Source organism: Sander vitreus, chromosome 11 (genome assembly GCF_031162955.1).
Source record: "Sander vitreus isolate 19-12246 chromosome 11, sanVit1, whole genome shotgun sequence".
Lineage (NCBI taxonomy): Eukaryota > Metazoa > Chordata > Actinopteri > Perciformes > Percidae > Sander > Sander vitreus.
The window spans coordinates 7,497,662-7,517,517 of NC_135865.1; the positions used below are offsets into that span (position 1 = coordinate 7,497,662).

Genomic DNA, 19,856 nt, shown 5'->3' on the forward strand with positions numbered 1-19,856 from the left:
AGTGACTGAAAAATGAGTTCAGTTGAAGGATAAAATGACCCTTTGTCCCCGAGAGGTGAACAGACAGGGTCACATAGCTGTGGATGGAAAGTGTTCTGTGGCTGGCGATCAAATCCAAACAAAAAGCTTTGTGTTTAGCAGTAGAAAGGGGACAAGTTGCAACAAAACCTACTCGCAGCACAGCACAGAAACATAACTGGCCAAAAAAAACACATTCCAAGTGGCACACATTCCTTTACTTGAAACTTGAAGAGCATTCTTTCGCAACGTGTGGATGTCCCATTAGAGTGGCAGATGTAATATCATGCCATGTTGCCTGTTCAGTTTTCCATCCTAAATTTTAAATCTCTTCTACCACCTTCCTTCTTTTTTCGTTTTTTTTTTTTTGCAAAACCATTTAAGCAACAGAGGATTATTTGTAACAGCGATGCTTTGCTATGGCTTTGACCCCCTGCTCACTTAAGTAATGGCTGTTTATGTTACTACTGTATTTATTATAAGTCTCTTCAGACAAGTGGATGAGCAAACTGCCAAAAATGTGATTTAAATGGAAGTGTACAGAGAAGCAGCCACCTGCCCTGCTAATCCCCAACAAACTGGAGTGTTACTGAAAGTGTTGTTCCCAGACTTTCAAATGGCCCTTGTTATTACACTGCCATTTAAAGGCAGCACAACACTTTTTTTCCATGCGTGCGTGGGTCATTGTTTAGACCCCATCTGCTTGACAGCACTCTTCATTGTGTCGATTTAGGCCATCGGGTTGGATTAACGCACGGCTCAATAGTTCCACCTAATTAAAGGAAATCATCCTGGTAAATGTATTTGGTCTGCAGTGGTCACCTTTTTTTAGCACAATGGGCATTACACAATATTCTGTATGCTATACAAATAAGGCTTGACTCGGATATAATGTCAGATCAGAAAGAGTTTCTATTTTTTCTTTCACAAAACAGCACTAAGAGGGATAACTTAAAAAAAAGAAAGTATACACACTAAGCACTGAGCCATTCCTTATAGGAACTATGCTTCTCTTATGACACGTCGATAGCCTGCCAGAACGTCATGTATTTGGTCTGAAAGTCCGAACCATCACAGTAGAAACAAACCACACCATGGTTCAGTTTGATCCAGACCGAGACCACCTCTTTTCGTAGGACCAAATATCGGCTGTTTGGAGATTTCACACCTGAACTGAAAAGTCCTAAAGCCCGGACCGACGAGGTAGGTGTAGATGAAGTATTGATTATTGTTAGCAACAACTGTGAAGCAGGTAAATTGGGAATAAAACCCTGTCTCCAATACAAATTCCAAGTAAAGGCCTGTCTGCCATTGAGGTACGGAACAAACACATTTGAAAATACATGCAGACGTGTATTTATGGAATACATTCAGCTACATCAAAGCTGAAATTGTATCCAAATACTTGTTAGATTTAGGCCATGAGGTTGAATGCCAATGGTCAATATTTCTCATCATTAGTCTACCCTTCTGCGTCATGATGTCAATAAACAGACCACTGACTCTGTGCTTCAAGCCTGTGGGATAAGAGTTTAACTTAATATTCACTAATACTCTCCAGGACACAAAAACCAAAACAAAAGCTTTGAGCAAAACACAGACACGCAGGCTTAATTACATACTGCAAGTCAAGGTGTTGATGGAAATGTAAGCCTCTTAAAGTAAAACGCTGCTAATGAAAAAGTTCAGCACCATGCAGTGCACATCTGAAAAGTGTAAGATTTGGGAGAGGTGCTAAAAACTCACACCTGCCTCTGGTACAGCAGAACATCCTAATTTAGGCACATCTTTCATCACCACTTGGTCTGAGTGAGAGAGGGTGACGCCTGGGGAGAAAGAATTCTCAACCCTGGGAATAACAAGGAGCGTGTGTGTCTGTGAGTGTGTGTGGGTTTGCCCATGGAGAGATGTCTCTTAGGCATACACGCAGATGAAAAACTGACAGAGGGAACACAGTCAAACATAACAGTCAGAAATAGTCAAACACCGGGGATGGGAATCTTGGGGAATTTTATAATTAGATTTGAATTATTGGGGTCATGTTTCACTTCAAATGTCAAATCTTGACTGTAAATGACATATTTCAGAGTGGTCCAAAGTGGTGGGCCGACCGATCAACCTACCAACATTGCCATCATTAGAAAGTGCAAAAAAAAATAAATAAAATAAAATAAAATATATATATATATATATATATATATATATATATATATATACATACATACATACGTGTGTAAGATGATCTGTTTTGTCATTTGATCTTTCCCACTGCTCTGATCATTCAGAGAGACTTACAGGGGACGAAGACCTATCCAAACGTTTAAAGATAAGGAAACCACAGATTCGACAAGGGACAATAACAAGATGCAATGAATAGGCTAACTGTAATGAAATTAGTCATTATTATTGTAAGGAAATATACTCAAATAATATGTTGGAGTAGCAAGTCAAACTTAAAAACAAATCAATAATCAGCAAAGTAGGGATGCAACGATACCGATGCCAGGATGCTGTGCGCATGTACCCGTACTTGTAGTCATGAAATTACTCTGATACTACCATACCCGATACCACCTCATAGCAATGTGACAATAACTTCTCCGTCAAGCAGGTATAGGCGACAGAAGAGGAGCAATGCCAGCCCGTTGGTGATTTTTGGCTGTGAAAAAATAACTAGGCTCTTGCCCAATGCATGATTGCACTTAACGACCAGCCATTGTCAGTTGTTAATAATACCGGGTTTCGACGTCTTCTCAGTGTACTGGAGCCCAGAGATTCCCAGCCGTCACCACATCACAGAAACCGTGTTTCCAAAGCTGCTTGGAGAAAAAGCACGTCAGCAGCCTGTTGCCCGTAAACTTCACCACTGATATTTGGAGTAGCGGTGCTAACCCAATGTCTCTCATCAGCTTAACGGGCATAAACATAAAGAAAGCCATATTTCAATCTGCTCTGTCTGCATGCGGTTTCTAGTATACAGCGCTGTTTTACCAACCACAGTGCTACTCTGTAAATAGCGATTGTTTTTTTCATAAACACGCTCAAATGAAAGCTCTCGGTGTGTAGTCTAATTGTTTTAACTGTTATAGTTTGCCACAAGTCTGTAAATCAAAATCTTGTGAACTTAGCTGCTGGCGTAAACAAACCATCCTCTCCGCTGGATCAGTAAATCCACATGGGTGCTTCACATGCACGTGACTGACGTCATCGGACTTTGCGTTCTTCATTCTTTCTAAACTTCACTCAGTATTTTGGTATCAGGAATTATATGATTTATTTTATTGACACTAGCCCGGGGAAATGTCCAGGCCCAGGCACTGAGCTTTGAATAGAAAAAAGGCATGGCACTTTGAAAATCCTGCTTTGTTCTAATTGACAACAATATCAGAGAAGGCCAAAATCATCTGTGTGTCTGAAAACACCCTCGGACCCCAGAGGGATTACTAAGTACTCGTATCGGTACTCGGTATCGGCAAGTACCCAAATGTAAGTACTTGTACTTGATCTTAAACAAAGTGGTATTGGTGCATCCCTACAGCAAAGGATCAGCTGATTGTAAAGACATTCAATTAAAACCAGATATCAGTATCAGTTTGTATCAGACTGATTGTCTAAGAGCATACATACCTGCTGCTATGGCCTATTACAGTTTTTTCCCAAATGAGGGTACTAGTACTAGGGGTACTTTGGAGTACTGCAGGAGGTACATGAGACTTTTTTTATTCCTAAAATAATTATACTATGATAATAAATGAATTTAGGGATGGATTATAAGGACGTAAGTGTTTTTCAGTTACAAGGTTGTTGTTTAGTAAATCAGACACTGAGGCCGGAGCGCTGTATTGAACCTCTGTATAATGGCTTTTATTTTTTATTTTTTTACCTGTTTGGGGTTACTTGGCTGAAAACATATTTCAAAATGGGGACACTGAAAAAAAAAAGGTTTGAGAACCACTGGTCTATTAATTAGAGGTAATTCCCTCCCAGTGACTATCACTGAAAGGAAACAGCGAGGGAACTGTGTGCATGACCAAATTTCCAAATATATTTTTAAAGGAAAACCCTAGCTAACATAACAGTTCTGTAAAAAAGAAATCATGTAATCAATCCTGCATGAAATTACTGAAATGCAGCCGTTTTTTTCTTTTTTTTTTTTTTTTTAAATGGATACATAATGTGGTATTGAGGGAAATAAATGTTGTGATTGTTTGCTTTTGCAGAACAAACGATCTACAATTTTAGGCACATAAAGTAAACCAAGAACATTCCACTGTGGCGGGCACAGATTTTCCACTTCTGAAAGGCCAATGCTTGTTTTCTGTTGCAAAAGCAAGCTGCATGCAGGAAAAAAAGGTTAAGCTTTAATTGAAGGTATCTACATAAGAGTAACATGACACTGTCATGAACGTGTCATAAAACATTATAAACAAGTCATAAACGTTTATGACAGAACGCTACTTTTAGTGTCATTCGGTTTTGTCATGACAAGTTATGGTTAGGGTTAGGGTTCATGTGTTCATGTCAGTGTCATGTCACTCTTATGTAGAAAACAAGTAAAGTGTTACCAAAATAAATCAGCAATTGAAAGACATGTCGAAAGTATTCTCAAAATGAATGAATGTACAGTACGTTAAATGAATTGTGTTCCCGGTGAGACAGATCCCACTATTTCCTGCTTTTGACTGACAGTGTGAGATTCTACAGGGAACTTTATTAAGATATTACCTAAAAACAGAGTGCGTGTTTTGATGATTGTTTGTGAAAGTGCATGAAGCTCCTGCATCACTGTAGCGGTTTCTGTACAAGAACTGACACAAATTGCCCAGGGGTAGAACAAATCCTGACCTGTTTTATAGAAACAAAGGGATCAAATTAAAATGTTCCCACTGAGTGAGCAGAGTACACAAATATGCCCCAATGGGCCAGCAGCACCTGCTAAGCTCTGCTCCCAGCAACCCTCCCAATTTCTTTGCATCGTGTTTAGATCCACTGTGGTCTGACTCACTGGTTGTAGAATGTGGGTATAAGCCTGCCAGGACAGGACTAAAGAAGTCTTAGGCTACATCCATTCAAATACGTTTTCATTTTAATACGAAAATGATCTCCGTCCTCGCGAGTGTTTTAGCACGATTCGGAAATAGCCAAATCTCCGTCCATATTAAAGCGCCTGAAAACGCATACCACAGGCCCTTTCAGCTACACTGAGCATGCGTGTGCTGGTGTAAATGCTGTGTAGGGCTGAAAACGCCAGACTGACGTCCAGACTAAAACGCAACCCCAGAGTTTTCAAACTAAAACGAGGTCAGCCACACTTTCAAAAGTCTTCCGTTTTAGGGGTTTTAAAACGCTGAGGTAGTGTATGTTTGGGCCAAAGTGAAAAAAATCAATCAATCTCATTGTAGCTGATAACCCATTTACAGGTTCTTTACTAGTGGTGTTCAGGGACTTCAAATGGGCCTCAAGGGAGTCCTCCACTACCAAACAAACAAAGATTGTGCTCAATTCTGAACTTTCATAGCCATAATAAAAAAAGGAAGCAAAGAGATGAAAGCGGAAAGGCTGTTCTTTTACAAATTACATTTAGCCAGAAGGTATTGTTGTTAATTGAGGAAGTGTATCTCAGACTGCTGGGGCTTTACCTCTTCACCCCAACACAGACAAAAACTATCTACATGGCCAAATCTGAGGATCATTAACCCTTTCAAACAGGAGCGTTGAAGCGAGCTCCCCAGGACAGAACTAAGAGGCACTCTATTCTCCTTAATCGTGCTCCTCCTTTTCCTTCTATATATAGCCATATCACCAAGGGCTCCGTGCAGAGCTCCATAGAATATGGAGGACGAGACGGAAACGGAGAGGGTTGATGAATATGAAAAGGACAAGCAAGCGGAGGAGAGGGGATCTTTATTCATTTATCCAGCTACAGACTCTCTTCAGACAGTCAAAAGTTTAAAGAACAATGCGTTGCTCGCAGGTAGAGGATTTACTGTCTGCCTGTACCTTCTGTAAAAGCACGAGGCCAAGGAGCAGAATAGAGCTTATAAAACAAAAAAAGACTGTTTTCACAGCTTCTCTGTGTGGCCATGCATTATTGATGGGTTTACCCTAATCCACTGCGAATACATGTACAGTCACATCATAACACAATCCATGTTTTCGGGGGTGATACACACACATAGGACAGCTATGACGTGAACATTTGTGGCGGTTTCTATTAGAGATGGTCCGATACCATTTTTTGCTTCCCGATACCAATTCCGATACCTGAACTTGCGTATCGGCCGATACCGAGTACCGATCCGACACCAGTGTGTCATATATTTTATTATGTTTTAACAACTGTATACTACTATCCCTGTATGGATCTGATATCATTTCTATCTTTGTTGTCGGTCTGGCTCAGGTTAAACTCTTTGTGAAACATGAACAAACACAAACAATGAATGACACAGAACGTTCTTTTATTATGCAGTTTGACAGTCAGTTATAACGGAAAAAGAACATCAATAAACTACTTTGACGTAGATTTTCTTTAGGGCTTTATTACGTGGTATCGGATCGGTGCATTAACTCCAGTACTTCCCGATACCGATACCAGCGTTTTAGGCAGTATCGGAGCCGATACCGGACATCTCTAGTTTCTATTCTTGTGCATATGTTCATAAAGCCTTAAAGAGATTGTGTTGAAAAAGCACCATAGTGGCTATACAGAGCGACATGGCAGCCCCCTAGCCATACCCTAGGGCAGTGTGGCTTTTCCCCCAGTATGCTGGAAATCTACTGCAATTTCATGTTAAGGAGAGGACAGGTACACTTCTGTGTTACGTAAAAAAAAAACATCTGGGAGAGACGGAGGACAGTGGTTGATCAGGGATATTCTCCTAAAGCTTGACAGGGATGTGTTGTATGCATGCTTTCCAAATGTTTTATTCAAACTCAATAGTAAACGGATTGTGCGGATGCAAAACCAAATTCTTCTAGAGAGGGAACAAGTCAGCCTGCTCTATGCTATGTGGTGTGAAAGGGGTAAATGGTTGTCTAAAACAATACCGATACAACTCAAGTTGTAATTCTGTTTGTAAGGTCAAAATAAGACCGATTTGTATTTTAAGAATCTGACAGTACTTTTTCAAGGTAGGCGTAACCCATTTTGGTGTCAGTCAACATTTTCACTTTTGTTGACTTATATTTCAGTTTTATTTAGTAATTTCAGCTGGTTTCAGTTATTGACTTTATTGAGCTTTTGACTTACCACGCACAAAATGAAGGAGAGAGGATGTGGAAGTGAAATATATATTAACTTGGGAAAACGACCACGTTTTTTTTTTCCCCCTGTCTTTAATGATGGTCCTGGCAACACGTCAGTATATTAGCTGTGTACGGCTATTAGTTCAGAAATTAAGACACACACAAAAACACTGTGGAAAGCAAGGCTGCTCTTAATCATTCCTGACAACTTCAACAATTAAACTGATATATGATTTGGTCAATATCATAGATGTTGTCAAGGATGATAAGGAACAACTTATTTTCATTGTCCCTGATAATCTTACAATAAGGGCCAACTTCAACTGTCATCTTCCAAAAAGATGTAATATGTAGGAAGAAATTGGGGTTGCTAGTGCTGCCTCAGGCCAAGCATGCTCAGGGAACTAACAATATAGATGCTGAGTCAGGTGCTTGACAGAAAATAAAAAGTCAATAACCAGCAGCAAAGACTTCTTAGAGCTAGCATTTACCAATATTATCCTTTACAATGACTAACATCCTCCCTACCTCAAACACAAAAGTACCAATTAGATGGCCTATACTCTTGCATTTAACCCCCTTACCTACTCTAGTGGAGCAGCTTTATGTCCACAGAATTGTAGTTGGAGTGGGAAGCCTGTAGTTATGAATGAGTGCAACCATTTAAATGTGAAGTAGAGCAGCGAGGGAGCATGAATATTCAGCCAGACGTACTTCAACCAACAAAGTTAACAGAACATAAATAAACATGATGTTCATTTAGCCATATTGATTTAATTCACATCACCTAAAAGCAGTTACTCCTTTTAATGTTTCTTCATGACAGAATTCAGAGAGAAACTCCCAAAACTGGCAACGCCGTAATGGCAAGTTAGAAACGTACCCAAACAAGAATGGTCTCATACTAGGCTTATGCTGATTGGCGATCGGAGCGTATTTCAACAATGAAAGGGATGATCGACGATGTGGTTTTACTACACCAATATTAAGGTATTTTGAACTAACTTACTAACAGAACTGAGGTGTTGTAAAAAAAATTAAAAAAATAATTTTGAATCCTTAATTGCAAACCTTTTGCCATCTGACCACGATTGGACGATATGAAAATTGAAATGATCGCCCAACCCTATTTCATAGGGCGCACACACCTGATTTTAACCCAGCAGGAAGACTATTCTCAGAGTGACTCGAGCATTTTCTCCCTCTGCAAATATTCTGCACCATATGCATTTTCTTGCTATAGGAATACATTGTACAATAATATTGCATTTCTTTCTTCTTCTAATTTTTAGCATTTAATGAAAACTTGAAGATTATTTGACATACATGCTCAAAGAGTAATAACAGACAAGCAGTAATATGTGGGCTGGTCTACGTCGCAATTTTGCCAATGAGTGGTCCAGTTAACTATGACCTGGTCCTGGTGGTTTTATGGAGGCCTTGTACTGCACTTTGTAGTGCTAACGTGTGAGTGTGTGTGTGTGTCTGTGTGTATAGCATTGACTGTAATGTCACATTCACGGTCTGATGCTAACCTCGTCTGGCATATGCGTTAGCCCATTCTTCTGTTTTCACCGAGAACTCATCTCCAGTAAAAGTAAAAAAAAAAAAATTATACAAAACCCATTCTTTTTTTTTTTTTTTTAAACATGGTGCAGACTGTTATTGTTTTCCCCAAAGTAAAGATTAATACGTTATGCACTCACGAGTGTGTTGAGTGCGTTAATGCAGCCTATACTGCATAAATAATGGCCACTACATGCAGCTCGTGCTCACCACAATTTGGTGACAGGGGTGATGGGGCGGCATTGATGCTGTCCCCCTCAGCGAAGTGCAGAATGTCTCAGCCATACAAGCTGCTTTATTTGCACAAACCCCTACCCTGCACCATCATCACTCTTCCAATTCTGTACCTAGTGAAAAGATCGGACCTACTCGGCCTACAGGAGCTTAGTAGTTTGATGTAGCCCCATAGCGGAGTATGACATGAAGACAGAGGTGTGATTCCCACGTGATCCACAAAGTCCATGAGACTGTATGGTGGAATGGGTAAAAAGTATATTTGGATTATTGTTGGTCTGCAAAGCAAAGTGCACTGAACATGACATACCTTTCACATCAAGTAGAACTCAGAAGAAGAAAGGAGTTGCTCTAGTACACTCTGTAACGACAAATGGCACGACAGACGGAAAAGGTGTCTTGCTAAAAAATGCAAAGGTTCTCAGCAGATATTGGCTGACTTTGCTAGGGGTCTATGAAATCCGTTTAATGTTTTTTTCAAATTCCGTGTTTTCGGATTTATTTTTAGCCCTTTAGGATTTTTCAGAATCATCATGTGTCAGAATAGGTTAACATGGTTTTATTTTCAAAAAACACCATATTTTTGTTGTACTGCACATTGCTGCAGCTCCTCTTTTCACCCTATGTTCAGGTCTCTGTTTTAGCTACAGAGTGAGACCTCGCAACTTGTAACATCTTTGTTGGCAGTCACACATGCGCATCAGCTAGGTAAGGATTACATGAGCTAGCTATCTTTTTCTCCAACTTCGGCCTGTACAAGGCAGGATTAGCCGGGAGACTTCTTCTAAATGAGGGCGCACTTCCAACTTTGCGTGGAATACCTGCAGAACAGGGACATGTAAGTAGTTTTAGACAATTTATTTTGTAGATTAGGGTGAATTTGTGTGTGTTGTAGCAGTGTTTTGCCATTGAGAATTATTCTCAATTATTATTCTTAATGCTAGCTCGTTCTCAAAGCTAACGGTTAGCCCCCTAGGCACCTCGTCTCGGCTAGTTACGTAGAAAGCCGTGCAGATTTTGAACAGCTTGCCCGGAGACTGAAGGCAGGACACATTCAGAAACCTGTATCTCACTCAAAACAGCATGGATGTTTGTATGTGTGTGTATGCACCAGAGACACAAAATCCCAGAAAAAGTGATTTTTTTCATAATATGGGCACTTTAAACTGTTAATATATTCAGCAAAGCACATTCAAAATGACCTAAATAAAAGCTTTGGATGCTCACCTATAACAATGTTGAGGACACTGCGATCTCGGTTGTCAGAGGTTTCGTCGACAACAATGAAGATTTTCTTTCCACGGATCTCTTGCAGCACTTTTTGCATGTGCTGGTCAAAGACCCGTGGCAGGTGGGTCTGCCCGAGGCTGCTGGCGTTTTCTGGGAGTGTGCCTCCCTGCTTGCAATGTTTAACAAGAAACGGACGTATCCTCTTCATTTTCTCAAGCGGTATGTCAGCTTCAGCACACAATGCAACAAAATCTTCCACAAACTCACGCCTTGCGTCTAATGATTTTGTCGTTGCCTCAATGGTAACCTGGAGGGATTTGCCCGCTGTGGATTTAACTTTGTTCTTGAGATGAACTTTTGATTTCAAATGGTCGTTACATGTGTCTTTGCGGGTCCAGTCAATTGTATGTTGACAGAACTTACAAAACAGTTGTTGTCCAGACTCTTAGTAGTCGTTGGGGTATTGTTCAGCCCGGTATTTGGCAGTCAATTGAGAGAGTTTCTTAATTTCTTCGTTGGCTTATCAGGAGCCACTCGATTCGACTTTTTTTTCCCCACGCAACAAACTCACAACGTGAACGTGAGGACGCATGGTTAATAGGCAACATGTTTAACAATGCCATTTGGCCACGGTTTAAGTAGAGACCTTTCTACGCTTGTTGTTTTGCAAATTCCGTGCGATTCCACGTGTATAAGAGAATTCCGTTTTCCGTGATTCCGTCTGCGTTTTCCGCATCACGGAAATCATAGGGCCCTACTTTGCCCTTTCCTCCCAACTTTAATGAAAAATAGTGGTGAATTCAAAATAAAACAGCCTTGTTATAAACATGGTTCTTTTAAAAGATATTCTTACTGTATGGCTTCTGAAAGGGTTTTAGGAGTGGTTTGAAAAATGTATGCATACATCACGATGCGGACCTGGACGATTCTGCATCGATGGAGTGACAGACCATAATCGATTGTTGCCTAATGATGTTGCGTGTTGATTTTCCGGTCACTACTTTTTTGGGGTTTTGCCTTGTGTCTGTTGTCTGCTGTGTTCAGACTCCGTAAGTGTCTTTTTTAAGAGCAGATACAATAAAAAGGGGAATTTATGTATATCTGACTGCTCGAATTTGTTGATGAAAACAATGTGTAGTAATATATAATAATATTGAGGGGGTGGCGCATCGTGTTATGGAATCGATTCGAATCGTTGACAGGATAATTGTAATCGAATCGTGAGACCAGTGAAGATTCACACCCCTAATATATACGTACCAAGAGATACATTATACATCACTGCTCAATTGGATTTTTTCCCCGACACACGGTCAATTACGATGTCCTGGAGGTGTGTCGTACAACTAGAGGTGTTGAAATTAATCAAATAATCGATGCATCGGGATGCGGACATGGACGATGCTGCATCGATGCAGTGGCCCACCATAATCGATTATAACGCAATGACGTTGCTTATTAATAAAGCTAAAGCTAAGGATTCTACAGTATAATGGGAACACAAAGCCTTGGAGACTGCTTTGTTCAACCCATCATCATATATCTGCAGTACACCATAGATACATTTTATACAGTGGTGCTCATAAGTTTATGAACCCATGCTAAAGTTGACTAAAAAGAGGAATACAAAAAATCATCTTTTGGAAATGTATCTTAATTCCTTAATTAAAATAATTAGGAAAAATCCAACCTTTAAGGACACCAATTTTCTTTGTGAATGAATACTGTATCGTAAATAAACAAATGTTGATTCTTAAAATACAGGGGGCATAAGTGAGTACACCCCTATGTTAAATTCCCATAGAGGCAGGCAGATTTTTATTTTTAAAGGCCAGTTATTTCATGGATCCAGGATACTATGCATCCTGATAAAGTTCCCTTGGCCTTTGGAATTAAAATAGCCCCACATCATCACATACCCTTCACCATACCTAGAGATTGGCATGGGGTACTTTTCCATAACATCATCTCTCATTGCAAATCAATCCAGCTATTAGGCTAACTGAAATAAAACCATGCCAATCTCTAGGTATGTATCCTGGATACTATGCATCCTGATAAAGAGACGATAGAGAGATGATTTTATGGAAAGTACCCCATGCCAATCTCTAGGTATGGTGAAGGGTATGTGGGGTAGGTTGCCAAACAGACAGTCATACCATACTATAATGTAAACACAATATGGATCTTTTGATCTCTTTTACACAAATGTGAGTGACTTTGATGCTAACATACACAGACGGATATTTCATATCACCCAGTTCATGCCTCTCCAAGGCTTTGACACTGGTCTGTAGCTTGTATTTAGTAACACTAGCCTTGAGCCAACATTATTTATGACGTGTATGTATAACACGAGTATGTTTTACACAGCCTGATTGAATTGATTGAAACTGGCCAGTCATGTAAAATTAAGTCAAAAATCAATATTGAGTTCTAATTTGAACTGGGTGGGGAACAACAGCTTTGTAAGACGAATTTTGAAAGTCGCAGCGAAACAGCGAGGTCATCCGCAGCCTCATTATCCTGTGGCAAAGATGTGAAACCTCACACGCACTGCATGGCGTACGGACTGTATTTACATTGTGCTTTTCAAGCTGAGTAGGACAAAGCACTTTACAAAGCCTCTCCATCACCAACATATCCACACATATCACTGTCTGTTCAGACCTTAATAAGGTAACAGAACATAAAAGATAATAACAAATCAAAGGAAAATTATTTATTTATTTATTTTCTGACCTACTTAATTGCAAAAATATCAGGGCACATGACTGCTGGACGCATAGCAAGTAGTGCACAAGGTGCCACAACAGCAGATTTTAAATAACTCCACAGTTTGACCACATTATGTCAAGCCCCTGAACTAGGGCAGGGCAATATATCGATATTATATCGAGACTAGATGGTCTTAGATTTTGCATATCGTAATATGACATAAGTGTTGTCTTTTCCTGGTTTTACAGGCTGCATTGCAGTCAAATGATGCCATTTCCTAAACTTACCAGACTGTTCTAGCTGTTCTATTATTTGCCTTTACCCACGTAGTCATTATATCCACATTATTGACGATTATTAATCACTAATTTTATTGTGAATGAGATATCGAAGTATTTGGTCAAAAATATCATGATATTTGAATGTCTTCATATCGCCCAGCCCTACCCTGAACACTTGGCTTAAAGTATTTTTACATAACATACAACAGTATTTAGCCTATGACAATATTAGCAACAAAAAAAGGTTTAAGAAACATTTTTATTTAATAAGAATGACATTCTCAAAGCTTATCTAATCTAGCCTGCTTAATAAGGGTTGACTGGTTGACGCAATGCCATGAAATGCTAGCTGCATTTTACTTAAATCAATAACTGAGTGAGAGAAGGAAACAGGATGCCCGTTGTGTTTCAGGAAGAGTACACAGGACAAAGGCTGAATACTTGTAAGCCAAAAACGGCATGCAAGTGGCCACTGATAAGGAGCACAAGGGAAGTCAAGAGAGTTCCTTTAAGAAATGTATTCATGTCAAACTGTCCAAAAGTGCGGTTGGACAAAATGTGGGACTCCTGCTTGTAATCGGAACATTGCTAATTGGAGAACCATGCATCCCTGCAGACAGGTGGCTTGTTATCATCCACATCACTGTTTATGGAATTGTTCATGACACTTGTATAATCACTCCTTAGCTAATGGAAGTTAAATTAGCTAAACTTGGTCCTGTCAACCTTGCTGACATTTGTTTTTGCAGCGCTAATCCTGCTGGGGACAGCAAATATGTTTGGAAAGCAATCCAGAGTGGAAGGCAGCTAGAGCGATTTCATTTCATGCAACCGATGCGTTCAAATATTTTGCATGCAAACAATTACTGGCCAATCTAGCAGGCGCTCTTCTCGCCAAAAAGGACAACTTGCCCAAATTTGCTGCTTGGCAGGTTGTTTATTTGCTCTGGCAAACACCAGAATGCCTGACAGTTTTTCTGACAATCATTGGAAACACCAAACTAGCTGCTATGGTCACTGAGAAGGGAAAGCAAAGCTATATAAACTGTCAAACAAAACATGCCCTTTCTCCGAAGGTTGATTACTTCGGTTGATTTATTTGCTGAAAATCAGCTAAAATACTTGCATTGGAGTAACAGATGATGTTTATCCAGCAGCTTACCACAGTAAGAACTGACATTGAGCCCCTGTGGTCTTCGTCAAAAGTGTATGCTCATCAGCACGCATCAGCCCGCAAATCGTGAGGAAATGCATTGTCTTTTCAAAGTGCCTTATCGCCATGATGCAGCAATGGTGTATTCGTCGGGGCTCAAACAGCAATGTCCTCAGGGCAGAGAACATAAGTATCGATCACAGGAGCAGCTATGTCCACATGGAGCTGTGTGAAGGGGATGGCTATGATTTTTGTAGCCTGCAGTTATGCATTATAGGAGCATTAACGGACAGTCCGCTGACAGCCAGCAACAATTTATTAGCACAAGTGGCAGCAGTGGCAGCTCCTCTGCTGTTGTTGCTGTTGTTGTTGTTGCTGCTGCTGCTGCATGGGTCCACTAACACAGAGCCATACAGCTTTCCTGGGATGGCACAATGCAGCAGAGCTGAGTGAACTTTGCACACGTACACACACACACACACACACACACACACACACACACACAGTCAGTTTGTCATGGTACTCTCAGTGCTTGTTCTGAGCTGTTTTTCCATCTTTAAAGCCATCTCAGCAAGTGGAGCAGTACTGCAGCAGTTATATGAAATACACAGTAATTGGGATTTTGCAAAACCTCCATTACTCCCTTAACTCAGCAAATCAGCTTTTCCCACAGCTGCACTAAAGATTCAATCATTCTCCTTATTTCTTTAAATGAAAGCAAGAGTTTGTCAGCAAAATGCTTGTCCTGCATTGCTTTTCTGCAAAATAATCCAACTATGCTGCATTGTTCAAAGGAAAATGTAACTCTTTGAGTCTTTGAAATGACTGTGCCGGGGCGACCTCTAGCTCACATGGTAGAGCGTGCGCCTGCTATAGGTCTGTGCAATAAAATTTGAATCACGATTACGATTTTGGCTCTTTCGGATCACAAAAACCATGTAATCGAGAACATTTATTTAGCACATTGTGTTTTGGAAGTAAACTCTTATTTTGTCTCCAAAACAAGTTCAAAACGGGAAGTTTCACTGTTGAAGGTGTTTCACTGTCAATGAGTTTTTTTTCCAAAAATCAATGAGTTATCATGTTAAATGTGATTTCAATATTGACCAAAATAGTAATGATTGTGAGCAGCCCTACATGCACCCCATGTGTAGGCTGAGTCCTTGGCAGGGGCCCATGTTTGAATCCTACCCACGGCCCTTTGCTGCATGTCATCCACCCCTTTCTCTCTCCCCCCTTCTCCTGTCATTTAATAAGTCAAAAATTATAATAACAGAATAAATGTGTAATAATAAATAAAATAGTGGCTATGCCCCTAAATGTTTAAAAGTGTGGAGCCCTAACAGAAATCTGAAACATATGTTTGAGGTAACATCAGTTTTTATTTTTATTTTAACACAAACCTTTTTGAAAAATGAAAAATGTCTTAGAAATTTACATTGGGATCTGTTTCAGTTTCACTGTGTGTGTCTGCATTCTGCTGGCCTAATCTGACATGCTAAAAAGACATGCAATAATGCCAGCGCATGCACAGGTTAAGGTGCATTGTGGGAAACTTCACTCTATGAATTCATTACTTGCAGAAATACAGTAGTATTCACGTTTATAGCAACATCACATTTCTTTTTTTTATTATTATTTTACTTGTGCTTAAAGCAACAGGGGGATCAGAAGGTGTATACTGACTTTTCAATAATGCAGTTGTTACACTTTTAGGCAGGAATTACTTCCTTACTAGCTTTCACAAAACAGCAGTCGGAAAAGAGGCACGTCTAAAATACCATTGCATTGTACTGCAATGTACAATACTGAATGTATATGTAGCCGATATATTGTTTAATCTTTTTTCTCTAATTGCCGTCCAACAGGGCTGTGCAAACGTGTTTACAGCGACAAGAGCAGATTCGAACACTTCAACGTATACCTGCATGTTAATTCAATATTTTGTAGCAGCTAGCATAGCATCATAATTACTGTATCTCTGTGTATTGTACATGATGCGGTCTCCCTGGTAGACCTTCACAGGCACCACTGACATGGTAAAGCTGAGGGAAGATGACAGCCATATATCCCACTGTCGCACTGCATACACAAAGGTTATTTCGCACCGCCTACAGAGGAAGAAGTACATATTTTTGGTAAACGGCTGATGTGATTTGGACCGGTGAGTCCCCATGTCTGCGCTGTTCGAGGATTACTAGCCTATTATTACATAAACACAACCGGAACCCAAATCAGCAACACCGTTTTCATCCTCCGCAGCCCCAAAATAACAAGCTAACAGCCTACTCACGGTTCGTGCTGTAACGGAAAGTTAGGGTTTCCGGATAGGTTGGAATCTTCTTCGCCACTTCACTTCACAAAACACAGATGACTGTTTTCATCCGTGTCGTCGCTGGCGTTGGAGAAAAAACGAACAGAGACTGAGAGCGGTTTGTTGTACGGTCGCATGTACTGCAGTGTCCACAGACTGCTGTCGGCACTCTTCTTCGTCTTGATATTTTGATGTGGTCGGTAAAGGAAATGGTGCATTAGCGCCGCCGTGTGGTGTGGAGTCAATGCAGGCCGGTCAGGAGAATCCAACTATGTTCATGCAGTACCGGAGGCTGCATTTCCAGGACCGCATTTCTAGGACCTTAGTATTTCAAGGGTTAAAGGTGCCCTGCACACATATTTCATTACTTTGTGGTAATGTCTGAAGTTCTACCATGGACTCTGTAACATTTTTTTGTGGAAAAAATGCCTTGGTTACCTTGTTTCAAGACATTCTAGCAGCCTGCAGGAAGACTCAGCTCAATTTGTGCCAGTTCTCATTAATATTCAACAAGCTAAGCTGCTTGACTCTGATTGGCTAACAGCTAGCCAATGAGAGCCTGGCTATCAGCATCTTTTACCCAGCGCAACTGGGTGAGATCATGAATAGTAATGAGCTCAGGCAACACCACGTCAGACTGACCAGCTTTTGTAATTGGCCTGAATTCTCCGCTTGTTTCTTTTCAGTGTCTAAGGCTGACAGAGGAGGTAACAGTTCATTTTCACATTCACCACATAACACAAACACATATGGACCTAACATATTTCAAAAAATGCAAGTAAAAACGGTTTTGTGTGGCAGGGCACCTTTAAAAGGTTCATTCCACCAAAAAGCTACTTTCTGTCAAAATATTAAGTTTAAAAAGGTTTTTCCACGGATACTACTTTCTGTCTTGCAATTCAACTTGGTTGCTAAGAGTTACATGTTGGGCAATTTTTGTTATTATCATGTGGCATTTCCACATGAAATACAGACAAACAGTATTTTTGTTTCTGTTCTTCACATAATTGAACACTTTCAACAGTCTTAAAGATTCCTGCAAGAGAGAGAGACAGAGAGAGAGAGCGAGAGAGAGAGAGAGAGAGAGAGACAGACAGAGAGAGAGAGAGAGAGAGAGAGAGAGAGAGAGAGAGAGAGAGAGAGAGAGAGAGAGAGAGAGAGAGAGAGAGAGAGAGAGAGAGAGAGAGAGAGAGAGAGAGAGAGAGAGAGAGAGAGATAGAGATGCAAGAAAACAATAGAAATTACATTTTATATTAACATTTGACTTTTCCTGACCATGCAATATTGAAACCGACATTATGAAGTCGATAAGACCACTACCTTTTAATTGAGTGGTCTTCCTTCTTTTCTCATTTGTTTTTCCAATCGTCTGCAGAATTCCTCCACTTCATTGAAAAAGTAAATGGACAACATAATCACTGCTGGGTTATAAAAATATTGGTGACACTTAAAAAAGATGCATTCATTACTACTTCTTAATTGAGGTATTACCTAATATTAGTAAATAGTTGAAAAGTTTTCATGGCATTGTGTAAAAAACTGTGAAATACCTGTGTTGATAAAGTGTCGCAGGTATAACAATGAACATTAATGTTAAACATTTGACATAGGCCTACACTGAAGACAGTGAAGACCAACCATAAGGACAGGCTTTTATCATCTTTTGAAGTTGAATGTGCTGGCTATAGTTAATTATTATAGTCATAAAGTTAACAAGTAATATAATACCACCCGGTGATAATACACCTAGTTGCGCTCACCAAAGATAGCTAAAACATTACGGTTTCATTAAACAAATAATTTAGGCTAACAGTTAGCAAGCTATCATAAGCTAACGATGATTGTAACGTTAGGAACTTTGATAGCTTGTTCACACCAAGGCGGAATAAAATATTCGCGCCGCGTCATTCGTGTGATGGTGGGTGTCCATATACGCGTTGTTTTCACGGATGGGATTGCTCCGCTTCGAAGCATTGCACGCTAGTGAGCTTCCCACCAATTTCTCTTCACTGACCAAGCAAATAAAACAGTCTACACCCTCCCACAACCGCGATGGCTGCAACTGATTGGACGAACGTGGGGCTGGCTGCTCCCGAATTTCATAACCGACCATAATGGCGGCTCGTTCAGAATACGATCTCGTATTTTACGAAAATAGTTCACCGAAACGTGTTTCTGAAAACATTTTTAAGCGAGAAATAGGCCATGCAGTTGCTGAAGCTGTCTTCACTTCGGATCGACAAAGGCGAGCCGACCGCTGCTCATTTGCATAAAGTTGGCTGGATTCAACTTCATGCAAATGAGGAGAGGGCAAATCAACGCCCCGCCTCTCCAAAGTCCTCGAAACGCTACCAGAATACATTGCACGGTTGCTCCCATAGAAATGAATGGGAAGCAGGGAAATGGACACACAGCATCAGACTTTTAACGTTAACGTTAGTTAACTCACTCACACTTTGGCTAGACAGCTAATGTTACTTTACTCTCCAATTCAAGACACCAACTCTTTTCACAGTTAGCATTAAACAAATAAAAATAACGTTATTCACAATCAGTAATGTTACTCACACTTGGCTTGACGAGCTCTTCTTCCATTTTTGGTGGAAATGTGGTCCTGTCGCGTTATTATGAATCCCACTTGTCTTTGCAAGACCCGACCTATAGCTAGGGTCCTAGAACTGCGATCCTGAAAATGTGATCCTGAAAGTGCAGCTTCTGCTGCTGCAGCTATATGCTCAGGAGGACCAGAGCATTAGTTCCCAAAGTGGGGGACGGGAAACCCCAGGCGTCCTTGAAAAGGTTCCAGAGGTTCCGCAGCAAAAAGTGGAATCATTTATTTTCACTATATGCAAGTCTGCTTTATTTTTATAGTACCTGCCAGCAACCAGGTAATACAAAGTGCTTTACATGAAACATAAAAGAGCAGTTAAAAAAAAAAAAAATGCATTCAAGAGGATATAAAGGCAACTAATATAGAATAAGACAGGTACAAATTACAAAAAAAGTTAAAAGAAGCAGTGTAAGAAATTAACAATTACTTGGTTTAAAAAGGCAGCATCAATAAGAAAAGTCTTGAGAGTCCATTCATAAGTAA

The 19,856-nt window shown here is 40.2% G+C and overlaps 1 protein-coding gene across 2 annotated transcripts in view; it reads right to left on the reverse strand.

The window, feature by feature from the left end:
• adarb1b (adenosine deaminase RNA specific B1b) overlaps positions 1 to 16,935 on the reverse strand; it is a 135,105-nt gene extending 118,170 nt beyond the window's left edge. For both annotated transcript variants that reach the window (XM_078263264.1, XM_078263263.1), the window contains exon 1: positions 16,742 to 16,935. The gene's annotated coding sequence lies outside the window, so the exon portion shown is untranslated. The remainder of the gene's footprint in view (positions 1 to 16,741) is intronic.
• Positions 16,936 to 19,856: the final 2,921 nt, after the last annotated feature.